The sequence below is a fragment of the Beta vulgaris genome, chromosome 8 (assembly GCF_026745355.1).
Source record: "Beta vulgaris subsp. vulgaris cultivar EL10 chromosome 8, EL10.2, whole genome shotgun sequence".
Taxonomy (NCBI): domain Eukaryota; kingdom Viridiplantae; phylum Streptophyta; class Magnoliopsida; order Caryophyllales; family Amaranthaceae; genus Beta; species Beta vulgaris.
The window spans coordinates 9,679,483-9,685,275 of record NC_079209.1 but is presented as its reverse complement, the minus strand read 5'-3'; positions in this window follow the sequence as shown (position 1 = coordinate 9,685,275).

The window sequence follows — 5,793 nt, the reverse complement described above, 5'->3', positions numbered from 1 at the left end:
CTATACCGTACCATACTTGTTTCAGAACTCCTCTATCTTTCCTTAAACTTTTTTAGTAATTATATTGTTAGAGGTACTCCCTCTGTTTTTTATCATTCTCACTTCATGTGCACGTCTCCTAATCCACCTCTTTGAACTTAAATATCTTTCATTATATATTAGTAAAAATGATACCAGCTATTACTCATCGGAGGTTTGTACTCCCACTAACTCTCTTGCTTCTTTCATAAAAGAACATTTGAACATAAACTCTCTCTCTTCGCGGGTTCCTCCAGCTATTTCGCTGGTCGCCATGGGTAGACCTCGAGGGTGCAAGAGTTCCAAAAGCATTGCCAAGAGCAAAGGAAGTGTGAAAAAACCATCTTCATCGAATGCGAAGAATTCGAAATCGATGGATGAAATCATGGGGGTGAGTAGGCTGGAAATTCCGAACTTTCTAGGTCAAGCGAAGAAGAAGGTGAGATTCTCACTCCTCATTCTTCTTTACATGAATTGCAACGTAAATCTGCTGATTAACAACTATTCTCGCAATGGTTGAATGTGATTAATAGTGGGTCAAATCCTTCTAAAAAGGTCTCATGGGTTGCTAAAATTGAAAATACAAATGATGATGGAAATAGAATTGAATCTGAACAATTGAATGTGAATGAAACTTCAATTCTTGTTCAATTTCGTTAATTGTAATAATGCTGGAAATGGAAATGGTGACATCTCATGTGAACTTCCTGAAATTGAATTTGATGATATTTAGGAGGAGATTAATTTTCTGGAACCATCGATTGTTTGTTACATCTTTGGGGCCAATCTGCCAATACTGGTGGTAAAGGGTTTCTTTAAGAGAATTTGGGAAAAATATGGGTTAGATAAGGTCGCTTCATTGGTCAAGGATTTTTCATTGTGAGATGTGATTTTGTGGATAATAGGGATAAAATCTTGAATGATGGGTATCATTTTTCGATGGAAAACATGTTATTGTTCAGGCTTGGAGATCAGATATGAACCTATCCACAAAACATGTCCAAAACATTCCTATATGGATTGAACTTCATGATCTTGAATTGAAATATTAGGGTGACAAAAGTTTGATCAAGATTTTGAGTAAAGTTGGGAAGTACATTAAGGTGGATCAAGAAACCATGAATAGAGATAGATTACACTTTGCTAAGATCCTTGTTGAGGTTGAAATTAACTAATCCTTTCCTGATGTCATTCAATTTAAGAATGAGTATGGAGAAGTTAGGGAACAAAGGGTGGTTGATGGCTAGAAACTAATAATTCTATGCACCAGTTGCAATGGGTATGGACACCAGAAGACAAAATGTGTCAAGAAGGGTCAGGTGAAGAAGATCTGGGTTGCCAAAAGAAGAATGAGAGTGTCAAGTTGGTATCCAAGCCACCAGCTGAAAAAGAATTCACCAAGGTGACTTCAGGAGGTGCTAAATAGGTCGCTAAGGTGAGTAGTAGTACACCTATACAGAGCTCTTTTATGAGGTAGAGCAGATTAATGAGGAGGGACAACAACTGGATGATGAGATGTAGGGGTTGACCATCATGGATAGTATCATGACATGGAATGTTAGGGAGACTGAATAAGCTTAGCAAACAAGTTGAGGTTAGAAATCTCATTTCTACTCATTATATAAAGCTATTCAGTCTCTTGGAGACCAAGGTAAAAATTTCTACAATGGGAATGCTTTACCAAAATTTGTGTTTTGGATGGTGCTTTACTACAAATAGCAACTGTGTCGGCAAGGGGAGAATTGTTGTAGGATGGAGGCCTAAAGCTTTCTCTGTTGATGTGCTTTAGGTTTCATCCCAATTAATTCATTGCAAAGTTGACCCAGCTGGGCCAAGTCTAGGGTTCCTTTGCACCTTTGTTTATGGTCACAATGAAAGGAAAGCTAGAGAAGACTTATGGAATGAGTGGGGTGCTATGAAATCTAATGATCCATGGATTGTGATGGGAGACTTCACTTCTATTTTGAACCTTGATGAACGAATTGGTGCCCCAGTTAGAATTAGTGAACTGCAACCTTTCAAAGATTGTGTAATGCAATGCAAGTTGATTGTATGATGTGAAGCATACTGGAAGACTTTACACATGGACGAATAAACAAGAGGGGGAGAGTAGAGTATTCTCAAAAATTCATAGAATACTTGGTAATGATGCATGGATGAATTGAGATGAAAATGCTGAAGTTTCTTTTTTACCTAAGGGTGAACATGACCATTGCCCAACTATTTTATGTGTTTACACTAATGGCATGAGTGGGAAGAAACCTTTTAGATTTTTTAACATGTGGATCACGTCCTCTATATTTCTTGAAATTGTTAGAATAATGTGGGAGAGGTCTGTGCATGGTTGCATGATGTATTCTATGACTCAGAGGTTATAGAACTTGAAAGATGAATGGAGGAAGCTCAATAGGAAGGGCTTTTTCTGATGTTCAAGTTAGAGCTACTCAAACCTATTTGAAGTGTATTCATTTGTCGGATCTTGTGCATGATCATCCGAAAAATGTGGAGTATTGTAGAGAGGAAAATTTTGGTTGCTGATGAGTATAGGAGAATGCAAGACCTTTATTTGAGTTTTTTGAGGTAGAAATTCAAGGCTCAATGGATAGATAAAGGGGATGATAACATAAGATTGTTCCATCAATCTATTAAAGCTAGAAGGTGTAGTAATAAAATACACTCTATTCAAGATAGTAATGGCCAGTGGGTGAACTCAAGAGAAAAAGTGAATGAGGCTTTTGTGAAGTTCTATACAAACCTATTGGGGAAGCAAATGCATGATAGATGTAAAGTAAAGCAGTTGATTTTCGATGAAGGGACTAGGGTAAATGACAATCAGCGGAGCTAAATTGTAATTTCATAAAGGCTGGTGTCAGGATGGTGTTAATGTCCATTCCTAATGAGAAAGCTCCTGGTTTGGGTACAATAGTTTCTTCTTTAAGAAAACAAGGGAGATATAATTGATGATACTAGTGATGCTTTACTTGATTTTTTTAGGACTGGGAAACTACTTAAGAGTGTTCATGTGACTTCAATCACTTTGATACCTAAAGTGAAAATTCTTGCTAATGTTAGTGACTACAAGCACATTGCTTGTTGCTCTGTCATTTACAAATGCATCACAAAGCTACTCTATGAGCAACTCAGCTTAGTGTTGCCTTCAATAGTAGCAGAAACTCAAGGAGCCTTTGTATCTGGAAGAAGCATCCTGCACAACAGTTTATTCTGTCAAGATTTGGTCAAAATGTACAATCCAAGCCAAAACAAAAGGCTTGTCTAATGAAGGTTGATATTCAGAAGGCATATAATACAATTTCATGGGAATTTTTAGAGAAAAGGACGAAGGCTCTTTTATTTCCCTCTAAGATAATTAAGTTGATCATGATAAGTGTGACAACCCCCCACCTTTACTTTGATGCTGAATGGAATTCCTACTAACAAGAGGGATAAGGCAAGGTGACCTAATGTCACCCTTGCCATTTGTTCTCTGTATGGAATATTTTACAAGGGTTATGAAGTATGTGGGGAAAGCAGGTAGCTTTCAAATTTCATCCAAGATGCAGCAGCTTAGCAATGAATAATTTATGCTTTGCTGATTACATGCTTATCTTTTGTAAAGGGGAGGACCAGTCAGTTCTAATGCTATTACAGGGAATGAAGTTGTTTGCTGATACAACTGGTTTGATGGCTAATCCTAACAAATCTGAAAATTATGGTTGTGGGATAGATGGGTATGAAATGCAAAGACTTGTTGATTGTTCTGGGTTTAAACATGGAAGGATTCCATTCAAGTGTTAAGGAGTTCCAATAAGCAATAAGAAGCTTTCAGCAGCTGATTATGATCAGCTAATTGACAAGATGGTGAACAAGATTTGAGTTTGGAGCACTAGGAATATCTCGTTTGCTGACAGAAGACAACTTGTCGATTTTGTGCTTACGAGTCTATGTGTTTATTGGTCCTAAATCTTCGTATTGCCTCAGAAAGTTTTGAAGCAAGTTAATGCAATTTGTAGATCTTATTTATGCACTGGAATCTGCAACTCTGCTAGACCTGGGTATGTTAGTTGGGATTATGTCTGCATTCCTAAGAGTAATGGTGGTCTAGGATTCAGATCATTGGCTCAATGGAACATGGTTATAATTGGTAAACAAGCATGGAACATTGCTATGAAAGCTGACAACCTTTGGGTTAAGTGGGTGCATATCATGTATATTCAAAATCATAATTGGGAGCATTTGATGCTCGAAGGACAAATAGTTGGGCTGTTAAGATCATTTGCAAGGTCAGAGCTCATATTACATCCATGTGTGGAAGATCTTGGCTGATCAACACTTAATATAACAATTATGTGATGTATAAGCTTCTGCACAACCCTGGACAGAAGCTAGACTGGTGTAAGGACATTTAGGATGCTCATAATGTGCTAAAGCATAGTTTTATTGGTTGGCTAGCCATGAAGAAAAGACTGCAGACAAAGGATAGACTTCATGCTCTTGGCATTAGTCAATCTGAACAATGCTTGATATACAATAATGAGAAGGAGGAAAGCTCTCATTTGTTCTTTAATTGCAGTTTCAGCATGCAAGTGCTTCAAGAAGTAAAAAGATGGTTAGGAATCTGCACTACGACCAATACTCTACCTCATATTTTGACATGGATAAAGAGGAGATCTAAAGGTGGCAAATTCAAATAGCAGGTTTTAAAAGCCAACATTCTAGCCACTGTTTACAACATATGGCAAGAAAGGAATAATGCGTTATGGAATGCTCAAATACATACTGTACAGAAAGTTGTTTTAGAAATTAAAAGTACTGTGAAAAAAAGAAAGGAAACTAGAATTCATATTAAGGTTAGGGATGCTTTGAATTGGTGGAATAGCTTGTACTAGTTATGTTTGTTCTCTGTTGCTCCAGTTCTTTGGTGCTTCTTGTTGTGTGCTATATATTGGGACTTAGGTTGTAATGTTGATATCAATATATTTTACTAATTAACAAATATATATATATATATATATATATATATATATATATTTGTAAAAATTATAACAGTTGAATATTAATAATGTATAATTGAGACGAATTAAATTAAACAAGATCTCACATGACTATATTTTCTCTTATAAATAGGAAAAAAAATTAAATAAATTCTCTCTAAATATAAATAGTGTCAAGATTCCAAATGAGAAAGATAAAAAGAAAAAACCTGAGTATATGTAAGTGATGATATATTTTTTCGAAGTGTTGCAACTTACTCCCTCCGCTTTTATTTATTTGCTACACTTTGGTTTACACAAAAATTTAGGAGATGTCATTTTCATTCTTTTTTAGTGTATTTTTTGACCCCTTTAGCATTAAGGGTCTATTCTCTTCGGCATAAAACAACTGAACTGAATTGAACTGAACTGAACTGAATGGAACAGAACTGAACTGAACTGAACTGATCTGAACTGAACTGAACTGAAATGAATAGTGATATGTGAGAGTAAAAGTATTGTCAAGAGATGAACTGAACTGAATTGAACTGAACTGGTCTGAACTGAACTGAACTGATCTGAACTGAACTGAATTGAACTGAACTGAATTGAACTGAACTGAACTGAACTGAATTGAAAATAAGCTGGGGAGAACAGGCCTTAAATAGGATGGGAAAAAGGAAAAAAGTAATACTTCTTGGTAGAAGAAGAGAGGAAATAAATATAATACTATTATTTTTTGGTGGGCCAAGTCTCCTAATAAGAAAATGTAGCAAATAGAGAAAAGCAACCCTTTTTAAAAAAT